Source organism: Camelus dromedarius, chromosome 7, assembly GCF_036321535.1.
Source record: "Camelus dromedarius isolate mCamDro1 chromosome 7, mCamDro1.pat, whole genome shotgun sequence".
Lineage (NCBI taxonomy): Eukaryota > Metazoa > Chordata > Mammalia > Artiodactyla > Camelidae > Camelus > Camelus dromedarius.
In genome coordinates this window covers 22,337,484-22,352,462 of record NC_087442.1, presented here as the reverse complement: position 1 = coordinate 22,352,462, position 14,979 = coordinate 22,337,484, and the positions used below count along the sequence as shown (strand labels likewise).

General features: G+C 36.3%; 1 protein-coding gene and 1 pseudogene across 3 annotated transcripts in view; one reads left to right on the top strand and one right to left on the bottom strand.

The window, feature by feature from the left end:
• The window catches only part of GRM8 (glutamate metabotropic receptor 8), a 676,464-nt gene that overhangs the window by 434,601 nt on the left and 226,884 nt on the right, over positions 1-14,979 (bottom strand). The gene's annotated exons all lie outside the window — the stretch shown is intronic.
• Positions 4,534-14,979, top strand: part of LOC135321733 (ATP synthase F(0) complex subunit C2, mitochondrial-like) — an 86,178-nt pseudogene continuing 75,732 nt past the window's right edge.

Here is a 14,979-nt window from a genome sequence, read left to right as displayed (position 1 = left end):
CACTATAGCAATTATCATGGACATTTAAAAATATACAAGTTTAGATGATTTTCTCATTTTCTTTCTGTATTAGAAACACACACACACACACACACACACACACACTACCAATGAAATCTATCCTTCCAAAAAAAAATTTTGTAACTTGGAAACCTCTTTTGGTCCTGGCTTATATTAAATTCCTTTCTATAGTTATATATTAAAAATTTACCAGAGTAATGTTTTAAGACTGTGACATTTTAAACTTTTCATGGTTCCAATTACAGAACTGGAAATACAAATATGAAACTCAACAAAAATGTCTACATTATTTAAATGACTACACATGTAGAATGTGATTTAATATAAAACTCGGTCACCTGAATAATGCCATCTTGACAGTCACACTGGTCACAGAGAAAATCTGTCGACTTAAGTAAGGAGGAAGCAGCAGTATCTTTATAGGAAATTAGCTCCTGTGTTACTATAAATATAGAGGACAGTATTTGTTCAGCTGGTTCTGTCTTAAAAGGTTTAGTTGCACAATGAATACAACCCTAACCCCTATTTTCCAGAGAAAAAGACAAAGAGTGATCTCATAATTCTTCAGTTCCATCCATCATTGTAATATCCAACTCACTCATTTGCATACATCTTCCTACAAGGGTTTATCGTTATCGAAGGATTCTTTGGGCACCTTATCTATTTTGACCAAAACGTGTATAAACTTCCTAAAGTTTCATGACATCAGTGTATATGATGATTTTAAGTATTTTCAGTTCTTTGGAAGACATAAGAAAAACCTTAAGAAATAATCATTAGCAGAGTTTTGGAGATTCTGATTTGTTTTAACAAAAACATCAATTATTCCAAGTCCTTTGCTGATTAGAAATTAGGGGATCTCACTTGATAGTCAAAGCATTTTGATATTATGTTTTGTACTCCCATAAAATGCCATTACCATTTCTAATAATTATCTGAATGTTCAGCTTTTTCCAATATCCTTCTCTCATTCTTATGTGTCTATTGGGGAATCAAAGGGGTTTGCTTGCCTAAGAAGAAATATGCTAAACAGAGGATGACACAACAATTTCAGGAGGGAAGAATAACAGTAAAATGTCACTTCCTTCTACGGTATAATTCCTAGGGTTATAGAAAATGTAGAGACATAGCACACATCACTTTCAGAGAGACCTTTAGAAGATCTTTCAATTAATCCTTGCGGACAAAATGGAGTGGGAGCTGAGTCCATGAATATTAAGGTGGATTAGTAGCAGTTTCAACAGCTTTAAATTACACACACACACACACACACACACACACACACACACACACATATATAGTCAACAGAGGGTGCTAACTAAAAGAGTAATATCAATCTGGTTCTAGGTTTCCAACATCATAGAAGGATTCTTCCCTGGGCTCCATTCGTTTTAACATTTTACATTCTCATCAGAGTCCTGGATGAGACTAGAGAGAGGACATCAGAAGATCTGTAGGCAGGCCAATGACCATATTGGATAACTGAATCAGGAATGAAAAAGAAGCTGACAGGTTAGAAACAAGGGCTATATCCAGTGAGATGAAAAGTGATAGAAATACATGTAAAATGAGACAATCAAGTCCAAAAGGACAGTTGTTTTTTACAGAATGGATAGTAACAATGGCTTAGTAACAATCCATGAAACTAAGGCTTAGAGATTTTAGTCTATAGAAAGGTTGATATGAATCAACAGTAAATGGAATGCTTGTGGAATGAATGAATAAAGGTAGTATAGAAGAATGGGAGGGGAGAGGAAAGAAAGGAAGGGGAGGGAAGAAGTAAGAAGGGGAGGAGAAGGAGGGAAGGGAGAAGAAAGAATCTATATGAAAAGAAGCAAAAACTCCACGTGTCTCTGTGCAGCCCAGCCCACCCTGGAAGTACTGCAGTATAAGTATGAACGGACAAACTGCGCGTGCTCAGGAGTGACCCAAGACATACAGTCAAATCAACAACATTTAAGAGATTCTTGAAGGAATAAGGCATATTTAGCCTTAGAGAGCTGATAATCATGTTCAAATACCCTAAGATCTTTAACGGGAAAAAGAATTGGAGGTGTTGTTTGGACCCAATAGTTACAAGCAGGAAAAATAAGTGGAAGGCACGAAGCAGCGGAATTAGATTATGTAAGAGCATCTCAGTGTCCCAGGATGAAATGGCTCAGTTCTCCAAGGATGGAGCTACAGGCTGCTCTCTCCAGGAGTTACTGGAGCACTGACTAGGAGGTCCCTGGAGAGGCTTGTGCAAAACTAATTCAAGCATCATATATAGATGATAGGACTAGATAATCTTTTAAAGTACCCCCCAACCTCAAGATTCTGATATTCAAACATTTTCCTGTGGTGCAAATCTTGCAAAAGATTTTCCTCTAATAAAAAAACAATGAAAACAAACAGCCTGGAGAGGTGAACCAAGTCTTCAGGAAATCCTAAGAGAATGCTCTATTTTCTTGCGTATTTGCTCTTTAGAGAACTAATCTCCTTCCCCAGGAATGTATTAGTATCTCTTTGTCCTCTTCTATACCGGCTGATTCTGGGAATTTGCACATAGCACGCTTTATCTTGCTGAATATAATAGTCCGCCCAGCATTCTTCCTTTGTGAGACACCCCTATTCACTTTCATAAATTACATGAATGGATATGAAGCGTACTTTCCCTTCTTCAATAGAGACTATTCCCAAAAGTAGCCTGAAACATGCCAAACATCTGCTCCTACACACAGTTCAATACATGCTATTGATACATATTATCTCTGGGTGAATTCTGAATACAAGGTCAATTTAACACACTCCTGAACAACTCCCTCCTCCTCCCACGGCTCAGTCCCAGAAAGCTCGAGGAAATTTGAGTAATTCTAACATTTGCCCAAGCAAGCTATAACTAAGCAGGTAAATCTGATAAAACAAAACCCAAAATCTAATCTAAATTCGATAAATAGAATAAGTGTGACAAGTATGTCTCTAATTTAATAAATATTTGAAAATATAAAAGTACTTTGTTTACTCTCTGCCATACTTTAACAATTCAAAGATGTTGCTTTTCCATACTGTGAGTTCCTGGGTGTCTGAGTGCTTGTTATGAGTTTATCATATAAGCCTAGGCCTCTTTTTAATGATTGGCTACAATTATTGTTTATTGTGGTACAAAGAAAGGTGACTAAAATCCCTAAATCTTGAATTCTTTCTAGTCATCCATAGAGTCTCTACCATGCACAGCTAGTTCATGTTCATAAAGACCCTCAGAGTAAACATAGCTTTATTATCAGCTAGAGCTTTGGCCCCAAATACCTCTCTGGTCTCCTTGCCTGGTGAAGTGACCTGGACCTCATCTGAACTCAGCAGACTTCTCCTATCCCTTGGGCTAAAGATTAAAAAAAAAACAAAAACAAAAACAAAAACAAAAATAGCCCTAACAGCTGATCCTTGATTCCTTTCCCAACTCTAGTCTGATTCTAGTTCCTGACAAAGCTACTGATCTCATACAGATTACATCTGCCCAGGGGAGGCAGGTTTTCCTAATGGGTGAAGTCTTTCTATCCACTTGTGCTGTCCAACATGGTAGCCACTAGCCACAAAGGGCTATTTAAATTTAACTTCAAGTAAGTAAAAATTATATGAAATTTAAAATTTAGTTCCTCGGCATACTAGACACATTTCAAGTGCCCACATGTGGCCAGGGGATAGTATATAGAACATTTCACCATGCTCCCTTGGACAGGGCTGCTCTAGGATGCCATTTGCTTTTGACTTTGGCCAACCTTGTTGTTGGAAGTGGACAGATTTTATCTCCTGCTGAAGATCAGAGGGTGCAACTGTTTACTCATTCAATAAATATTTATCAACTTCTTTTCTATGGATATATAACCATGAACCAAACAGATATGGTACCTGATCTCATGGAGCTTACGTTCTAGTGGGAAAACCAACAATAACAGGTAAACAGCTAAAGGAAAAGATTATTTAAGTTATGAATTTCATTGCTAGTGCATCTTCCTTTCAGCCTCATGGTAACAAGTTGTTTTCGTTTCATTCAAGTGAACCATCTCTATGGCAATCAAGCTGCTTTCCCTTGACATTCTTCAGATGGCAAACACTAATGGTTTTAGGATTTACTTGAGTCTACTCTTTTGTTGTTGTTTTTGTTTGATCTTCTTTTTTTTTTTAGAATTTCTACCCACAGCTTAATTCTTGCCTGTGTGCTTGATTCCACCACAAAGGATTCTCCAGGGTTTATAGTTTCAGTGATCACATTTTTAGCTATGGCTTCTCTTAACTGTTTCTATTCCTAAATAGTACAGCAAACTACTAGATATTTCCTCTTGGAAGACCCTACTCCCAGCTTCTTCACCTTGTCATTATATCTTCAGAATGTCTATTGAACTAATAACTTAATTCTTTTCCCAGTGGGCCATACAATCTAAACTGTCAGTGCTTATACTTGAATTACTAAAAACAACCTCCCCAAAATGTTTAATGTCTCAATTTCTCTTCCTTGCAATTGATCATGCACATTAAATCATGGTTAATCTTAAAACAATCTGTCATTGCCCCTCTCTGTTTTCTCTGTACTGGAAGGATCTCTCTTGCCACTCCCCCCACCCCCAGAAAATGAATGCCTGTGCCAAGTTCCTTTCCATCCCCTCACTGGTCAGGATCACCTCTGAGCTGCTGAGCAACCATTCTCTGCCTTGGAGCTGAGATGATCGATATTAACAGATGAGAGCCTCAGTAGCTTGACAGCCCCATGTCCGCTGGCCTCATTTATCCCTAACGGCAGCTTCCAAAATGGCACCATTTCAAAGGACATTGACACAGCAGCCAAGTTCATTGAGGTTGGAGCTTCCATGGTCAGAGGGGCTGGCTCTGGGGCTGGGATTAGGACAGTGGAGCCTCATCATCAGTTACGCCAGGCACCCTTCCCTGAAGCAACAGCTTTCCTCTTATGTCACTCTGAGCTTTGCCTTCTTGGGGTCTTTTGCCTGATGATGGCCTTTCTCAGCCTCTGCCATGTGAAGGAGCCACCTCCACTTCCCAGGGTTCTTTCTTCCACATCTCATTTGCTCTGTATGTTCCTTTGCCTATACCTTCCCAGGCAACCTGGGAAAAGTGGTTGGCCCAAAGTTTGACAAAGACAAATGAATACTCTATCAATTAGCAAATGTATAGCCTGTCATTAACCTACCTAGGAAACCATCTTGGCTCTCTATTATCTACAGAATCATGAACTCATTGCTTTGAAAAGATAACACTGAAACTGAATAATTCTGTTAATAAAGTGACCTTTTCATCTAGGAGTAAGTGTTATGAATAACCTATTTGGTCTCTGAAAATGCTTTCGGACTTTTTTCAGGCTGATGTACCACTGGCTCCTATGACTTATTATGCACCTGCATATGTCTCCTCATTTCATCTAGTTAAAACTTGCCTAATTATCTTCCTCTCAAGTTTCCACCAAACTTCTCTTGTACAACACACACACACAAACACACACACACACATACACACACGGGAAAAAAAGCTTTTAGAGATAATTTACTGAGTTCACTGACACAAATGGAAGTTTTAAGAAGCACAAGAAAACTTTCAGTATTACTTTGGCAAATTGTGTATACTTTTTCCTTTACACCCACATGAAACCTACACTAGGTCCTTTTTCCATAGGATACCAAGCACAGCAACTTGAATTAATTACAGAATCATTTTCTATAGATAACTTTTGGATCAACATCCACAAACTAAAATCAGCTCAGCCTTTGAACAGAAGATCTGGTAGTGACTAGTAATTTCATCACTGGTCAGGAGGATAAAAAATAAAAAGAGTAAACTCATTACTTTATTGTGATTTCAAGCTAACTACTTAACTTCTATGTATTTTAAATGTCCAAAGAGCAGAATTGCAATTTGAGTTTATTAGTAATTGAAGCAGAACTAAAGATCCCTTATTAAAATGTCCTAGTTACTTTTTTAAAAAAAAACTATTTCCTTTTTCAAGAGGATTAAATGTACAAAAGAAATTCAAGTCTCTTTTATTATTATCATAACCTGCTCTAGCAATTAAGGGAAAGGAAGCTTTCCTTATTTTTCTGTCATTTTTTATTGCAGTTAAATTAATTCTTGTAGTTGTATTATGTCCTTAATACAAGTTAACTGGTGCTTAAAGTGACTAAAGCCCAAAATTTGTTTCCTTTTTTTCTTCATAAGTACTGTTTCTATTATCATAAATGTACTAGACTCTGAGGTCTGTAGACTTTTATATTTGTTGCTTTTATATTTTTCAAGATCCCTTAAAAATGTTTAAAATCATTAATATACATATATGTATACATAATATAACATACATTAACATACATAAATAATTTCACTAGATAAGATCATAGCCAATCAATGTTTAACCCACTTCTCAATACCACTTTATAGGAGCTTTAGGCCACCAGAATTAATTTCACTGACTTGGAAGAGTACAGAAAACATAGGTTATTCCACAGGTCACAGGCAAATAATTGTGCTTGAATGTTTCTGTATCTGTATGATAATATTTACTTACCAAACACATGTAGTACTTGGTAAGTTCGAAGACTTTTGTGAATGTTAATTCACTTAATCCTCGTAACAAACCTGTGAGGTAGTTATCATGATCCCCATTTTACAAACGGGGAAACTGCAGCATAAGAAAGGTTAACTGTCTAGAGCTAATAAATGGCAAATTCAGAATGTGAAGCTAGAAGTCTGGCTTCAGAATCTAAGTTCTTAAGCACACTGCTAGGCTGCCTCTCAATCTTTAAAATTATTTCCAAATTTGGAATCTAATTTCAATATTAGAAATGTTAAAGCTTTTAATTCTGTAAAAAAAAAAATAGCATTCTCCCTTTCATATCTGAAATCATTTTGTGGTTGCTCCAACACAGATACCCAAGGCCTCCCTGACCCCCTACCATGCTGGCTCAGGTACCCTCGTGCTGTGCACCACCCAGCTCTGTGTCTTCCCGGATGGCAGCACCCACCCCGATTTCTGCATATTAAACGCTAACTTCTTTAAGGGCAGGGAGTACATCTTTTCACAGTTGCATCTCGAACACGTTGCACCTGCACAGATGAAGCACTGTTACAAATCATCCAGCAGCCAAAGAGTTAAATTGATTCCTTATTGAGTTCTGACACCTGTAATAAATAGATTTCTTCTCTTTGCCCGTGGGAGTAGACATCCATTCTAATTTTTAAATTAGCAAGTGTGTGGAAATAGGCTTGGGATTTGAAGAAAATGATTCTGTAGAAAAGCAGGTTCATGGATGGTCTACTCTCTTTGTGGGGTAAAGCTTTCAAAATTGGTGGAGGGTGCTTCTAACTTAAAGACTCTAGCGTCCCTCATTTGAAGAACTGGCAGCCCAGCCGCACCGAGCATTTCAAGCTAAAAGCCAAGGAATGTATACCAAGTTACTATCACAAAACACTTCTAGCAAAACTTCACCACCAACAAACAATTGCCAGCCAGCCCATTGCTCTCCACGAGGAATGACATTATGTCACTTTGTGCAAAGGACATCAAAACACTCGTCACTTTAACACAGGACTTAGATGCACCAGGAGAAGGCTTTCACGTATCACTTTAAGCATTTCCAGGAAAATTGCTATAGAAGCTCTTAAGGAACAATAATTTGAACCTAACTAGACTTATTAACCAACACAAACTGTAACTTTTCTAAAATGCCTATTTCGTTAGAAGTGTAAGAATTTGTTAGAAAAGTCCTACTGACTCTTAGAAAATAAAGTCTGCAGAGAAATGGTGATTTATTTGCTTTCATTCAGCAACATTTGCTCATTACGTTTTAATTATGTACCTATTATGTGCTAGGCACTCTATTGGGTATACTTATATGAATCATTTTTCTGCCAATAAAACCATATTTTTAAGTTGAGTTAGTAATTTCCAGATATTTAACAACATTAGTGAGTTTTTTGTGTGCATGGGAAGAAGAACAGAATTTGAATTGACATAAATAATTCTATATTTTATATCAAATGGCAGGAACATATGTAGGTATGTGTCAGCTTATACATGTAGTTTGAGTACTCTGATTAACTGTTCATTTTGCTTTTCTGCCTAATTTGATCAGTCCACTGAAGTAGTCAAATTGACTTTGCCATTTCAATAGGGCTGGCCATAGGTTCATAAAGTGAGAGAGCTGAATAGACATTGGAGAACCAACCCCCCTGGACCACAAGCTCCTAAGGATAGGAACCATGACTTCTGTGGCTCTGGGGTTGGATGTATTTCCCAGCCCAGACCATGCATTGATACGTGATTGAATAAATGACCCCACGTAACCTCTCTCAAATACATAAAATTATACCCCATTTACAGAAAGTTTCATAGGTATCAGACATGAAGCTGGCCATTTGGTCATTACCTTTATAATATTATCCCTTTCTAAATGCAGAAATCATATTAAGATTCTTCAAGCAAAATGATTTGAAACTAACTAGATTAATTAACCAAGACAAGCTGTAACTTTATGAACAGCTATTAATTTCGGTGAGATTTCCTTAATTCTCTTCACTTTTCATCACTAATACTGTTTTATTTTGGGTTTTTTATTTTTACTTTTTGTTATCTTTTGGGGGTACTCTCATTATTACATTAGAAGTTAACAAAATAATAAATTATAACAACTCTGTTTCTTGGTTACCAGCTTAAATTCTCTTAACAATGCATGGTTATTCAAGCTTATCTTTTTATAATTTTGATAATATTATAATATGAAATCTGCACCTCCGATCTTGCTGTCCTGTACCCTTTCTACTATAATGCCTGTTCTCTGTCTCTCAACTAAACTGTAAGCTACAGCAGGGTCCAGGTTCCCTTCTCTCTTTCTTGCCATCCTCACACCCTGACAAGATACACACGATGGTATCCACTCCAAGGGCATGCTGAGGAAGGATAAGATAGAACTGGGGGCTAGGAGGCACTTTTTTCCATGGTTAGAAACACGGATGCTTACTTTCCCTGCTTCTCTTGCAGCCAGGGACGCCCATGTGACACCCAGGTGACACACTTCTGGCTGGCACTGCCACTTCCCCATTCTTCCTGTCCTGAATGTATGATGCTAGACCCGCGCTGTGCATTTTGGAACCATGAAGCAAAACCATGTGAAAATGAAAAGCCAACTTGGTGGGAACAGTGAAACTGAAGATAAAATAGCATTTTTCAGCAAAACAAGCAAACCAGACCAAGTAATCTCCTTCTCTGGGAAAACTGGATGTGAGAAAAAGACTTTGTGTAACCCATTGTTGTAGCCAAATGCCTTCCAACTGAGACATTAATTAAGATGGTTTAAATCCCAACTCTGCCTTTTACTAACTGTGTGACTTTGGGCAAATTACTAACCACCTCTAAGCTCAGTTTCTCATCTGTAACATGGGCATATGTGTAATTACCATTATAGGATCATTGTGAACTATTGTGAGAAATATGAAATAATCTATATAAAGTAATTGGCAGAATTTTAATGTTACTCAAACAAATTAAAGGTACATGTTAATACTAAAATATAAACACATAGAAATGTTTTTAAAGTAAATATTACTTCTTTTCTCCCAAAAATTGCATATTAAAAAATTAAATATTTAGGGTGATAGAGAATTCAATTTTATATAAAACAATTCTCACTCTACATATCTTTTAGGTCAAGACATCTACAATTAGCATTAAAATGCACAAATACACTCCTGAGTGATTACATTAGGTAGTACTATAATTATTGTAATGAAAATTTTTTATTGTTCTAATTATTGTCAGAAAAATAAACTACTTCCTCAAGGATAAGGATAGACTGAAATGACCTGCAGTAACTCCCAACTTTTTTTCACCGGCCCACCCAAACCCAAGTCATTATGAATTTTCAGTGTTTCTTTTATTAGATTATTTTCAGGATTTTAAGGCATTTCTCTTGGATCACTGAAGAAAACAGCAGGTCTCTGGGTTTTGTTTTTCTTTGTTTTAGTCATAAGCATTTTAGTTTCACTTCAACAAGATCATCATTCCAAATGTTTCTCTTTGGAAGCTTATCTTGCAAGGCCAATAAAAGACTGTGTTCCTAAGCTGAGAGATTTTCCATTTATAGTTTTCCATTAAGCTTCTTAAAGGTAGATATTATTCCAATTAAATATTTAAAAGGTAAGTCCTTTTATGAAATAGCTTTTTTATTAATTCAAAAGAGATAATTATTTATACTTCTAAATCCTTTCTAATAGAGTTTGAAGTGACCTACAACAAAAGACATAAACAGATGCAGATTAAAATAAATCAAAACATACCAAAGCACTGGAAAAGAGGAAGCAAATATAAAAATCATCATTGATGTAATAATGGACAAAATTCAGCTCTGAGCTTCCATGAGAATAAAGAGAAAGTGGAAATATAGTTGATTAAGAAATTTCTCATTACTTTATAGAGCAGATCTGTAATCTTTTATATACTAATTCTAAGTGTGGTCTTGGTACTAAATTCCTTCAGGAATTTATCTTATAGGTCCTTCTTCAAAGAAAATTGAGTTTCATAATACACAGTATTTTCATCAATGAGGCTCAGTGGCTGCTTTGAACTTCAATAAAAGTCAGTAGCACGACATTATGCCAGTAATTTTAAACTTATTTTAAGGCATGGAACCTGGAAAATAAAATATTATGCAGCAGCTCATATATAAAGTAGATAAATAAGCACTCTTCTAATTGAAATAGAGTTAAAGGGCCTGAAGCTACCATAATCACTGATGACAGCATCTGGGTAAGGAAAAGGCCTGTGCAGCCAATGAACTAATCATATTAGTTACACATATTAAAATGCAAATAAAATTTCCTATAGCTAATATCATACTTAATGGTAAAAGATTGCATGTTCTCTCCATATGACTGGGGACAAGGCAAAGATGCCTACCCACATCAGTTCCATTGAACATTACATGGGAGGTCCCAGCCAGTGCAAAATAGAGCAAGGGGATAGAGGGGATACCAGTCATACAGACAGGAAAAGAAGAAGGAAAACCATCTTCATTCATAGACAACCTGATTGGGTGTTGGGTATGCAGAAAATGCTAAAAGTCTACAAAAAAAAAAAAAGCCACTAGAGCTAATATTTGAGCAAGGTTGCAGGACACAAGATCAGTAGTCAACAATCACTTGTATTTCTATATACAAACAATACAGAATTGGAAATGAAACAAAAAAAAATGATTTACAATAGCATCAAAAAACCATGAACAACTAAGTAAATTTAACACAATGTGTGCACAAGTAGTACACTTAAGACTACAAAGCATTACTGAGAAAAAATAAATAAATCTTAGATAGGAAAATTGCTGAGGATTAAATTGTGCCCTCTAAAATTCACATGTTGGACCCATAACTTCCAATATGATGGTGTTTGACGATAGGACCTTTGCAAGGTAATTAGGTTTAGACGAGATCACGAGGATGAAGCTCTAATGATGAAAGGACATAAGAGAGCTTATTTCTCTCTCTCGACACATAACACAAGAGGTCACCTGAGCACACCACAAAATAGCAGCTGCCTACAAGTCAAGAAAATAGGAGACTCAGCACAAAATCTACCTTGCTGGCACCTTGATATCGGACATCCCAGCCTACAGAACTGTGAGAAAATAAATTTCTGCTTTTTAAGCCACCTAGTCTATGATATTGTGTCATGGCAGCTCACGCTATGACAATGATATACTATGTTCATGTATATACACATTCAGATGTATGTATAAATGTGTACATATTGTATATATATGAATGTGTATATGGTTAAAACGGCAAACTTTATGTTGTATATGTTTTACTATAATAAAAAAAAAATATTTATTAAAAAAATCCTAAGCAACTTTTGTGGAAAACAATATACACATTCACACACATATATATATGTGAATTGTTGTGTGTGCATGTATATCTGACAAAGGGGTTGTATTCAGAACTTAATAACCTAGAACTTAATAAGAAGAATACAAAAACCCATTTACAAAAATGCCAAAAGATTTGAACCCTTTATAAACAAAGGGGTACAAATGTTCACTAAGTACATCAAAAAATGCATAACTACATTAGTCAACAGAAAAATGCAAATTTAAGCCATTAAGACACCACTACAGACCCCTTAGAATGGCTGAAAATAAGGACTGGAGCAAGTGAAAATCTCATACAATGCTGGTGGGCAAAATGTTACAACAACTTTGTAAATCAGTTTGGCAGGTTCTTATAAAGTTCAACATTTTTCTGTCATATGACACAACAATCCCCAAAATAATTAAACTGTATGCCTACCTTACAGGAATACCCATAGTAGATTTATTCATAATAGCCAAAAAACTGGAAAACATCCCAACTATCCATCAATAAGAGAATGAATAACCAAACTGTCATACATCCATTTAATGAAAAACTACTCAATATTATAAACAAATAGACTATTTTACTACTGTTACATGCAATGACATGGATAAATTTCAAAAACATTTTACTGAGCAAAAGAAGACATTCATACTACATCATTCCATTAACGTGGAATCCTAAAGCAAGCAAAACTAATCTCTAATAATAGAAAAAAGATCAGTGTTTGCCCAGGATTGTGGCTAATAGGAGAGAGGGGTGACTGCAGAGTGGCATGAGGGAACTTTTTTGGGTGATAGAAATGTTCTATATCTTGATTGTGGTGGTGATTACATAGATGTATACATCTGTCAAAACTCATTGAACTTTATTGTTAGAATGGGTGCTTTTCATTATGTGTAAATTATACCTGAATAAAGATTTGAAAAATGGAAATAAATACCTACACGTTGCTGAGTCCACATTAGGTAATCGCTGAGGCTGTGACAAAATGGATTGTCAATGCAATACAGCCACACTCACCCACAGGTAAGCTAAAATGTGAGTGTGTATTCAGTCTGAGGATAAACAGAATCTTGAGTCACTGGCAGCACCAGGGGTTATCTCTCCCTGACGCCCAGCTGGGAAAGGTCCATATTCTTTTCCATAGCAGTGTACATATCCCAGGTAATCAGCTCAAGAGCCAGGAGAAAGATTATGTGGCATCTTCCTCCTAGAAGAAGACAGCTGCTCTTGCCAGTGGGTACCTGAGACAGGGCTCAGCTATGGCCAGCTCTCCAGAAGGCGTATTCTTCAGTAAGCTATTTTATCTGTGAATGATAAGATGTGGGTGCATTTTTGTCACTTCCACTAATGTCACAGCCCGCTAATTCTCAATCCCCCAACTTCAAGATAGCCCCTTAGGAATTTGTTCAAAACCCTTAAGTTTCAAGATCTTGTATATATTTCCCTGTGCTATACAGTATAATCTTGTTTATCTATTCTACATATGCCTGTCAGTATCTACAAATTTCGAACTCCCAGTCTAGCTCACAGCGAAAAAGAATGCGACAATGAATATATGTATGTTCATGTACAACTGAAAAATCATGCTCTACACTGGAAATTGACACAACATTGTAAACTGACTATAACTCAATAAAAAAAAAGTTAAAAAAAAAAAAACCTTAAGTTGCAACCAGAAATGATTTTAAAACATTGAAAGCAAAACTAAAGTGGTGGTTTCTATATTCTTCTTCACACAGATAAAAATTCATCCTGTCGCTTTTCTAAATGTCTTAATAAAGTTCATCTACTCTGATGATCTTACTTACAGGTAACTTGTAATGCTAATATTAATACTGATACTGTGCTTTTCAAACACTTTATGATCTTAACGCAAATCCTCAGAGGTCTATGATGGGCCTGGAAATTAGGGTCCAAGAATATGCATTTTACCATCTCCCTGATGGTTCTAGTGCAGAGAGCCTTCAAACATAGTTTTAGAAACACTGCTTTAATGGGCTCACTGTTTCATTGCTCTGCCAGAGACACTTAACTTTTTATTCCTCTAAGTAGGTCGGAGTGAATTGACAGACAGCCTAGATGATAATCAGATACATATAGTGACTAAATTGACTTCAGTTTGATCAAAATAAAATACATAATCAAAGTCAATTTTATTTACTTTCTTCAAACAGTCCCCCATGAAGATTTAGCATGACTATTTTTGCATGGGCAATATATAACTGATAGTTTACCTTGCTTCTGTGAAACAACTTTTAAATACAAATGGCATTGATTCTATAAACATCAGTACCCTAGGAAAACAACCCATAAACAATCTTTATACTTAACTCTTAGAGAATGGCAACATGAGTTGCTTAAAAGAACAAGAAATAGCTTGCTGCTATAGACTAAATGTCTTCTGAGAAAAGGTCTGAACTCTTACAGGTGGCATCTGGATGGGGAACTAGTTCCGTCTCACCCACAGGAAGAAAGTCTTTAAAAACCTCTTCTACAACATTGGGAGGAAGGGAAGACATTTTGTGCCAAGAAATTTTGCAACTTGTGCATTGGAAGAGCACTGCAACTCTTGGGAGCAATCCATATTATGTGTAACTGTAGTGTCGAATAGAACAGATAACTAAACTACAGAAACTGAGTTGATGGAGAAATATGTCAAAGTCTAAACTTTGAACAAAGGTAGACAGACTGAAACATTTCTACAACTATGTCTGGTTTTGGTCTTGAAAATGATCATTCCAACATGAGCCCACTGGGGTCAGCATGGGATGCAGAAGAGGACCGTTAAATGGAAGGGAACCAGGATGACAACAGGAGAGGACCACACACGACTAGCCAAATAAGCCTCTTAGCATCTCATGGTTAAGGGTGCATCAACACCTTAATGAGTTGAGTTGACAGCTAACCCCAGAACAACACATAGTTATACCTGTATGTAAGTTATTTACAAATTTTTCTTTAAATATACCTAAACTAATTAACCATTTAGTTCAGTTTAAACAGTTTATTTTGCAGGATGTGGCGTCTCATTCTCAGTAAATCCTTTTAAGGACTTTATAGCCATTTTCATTA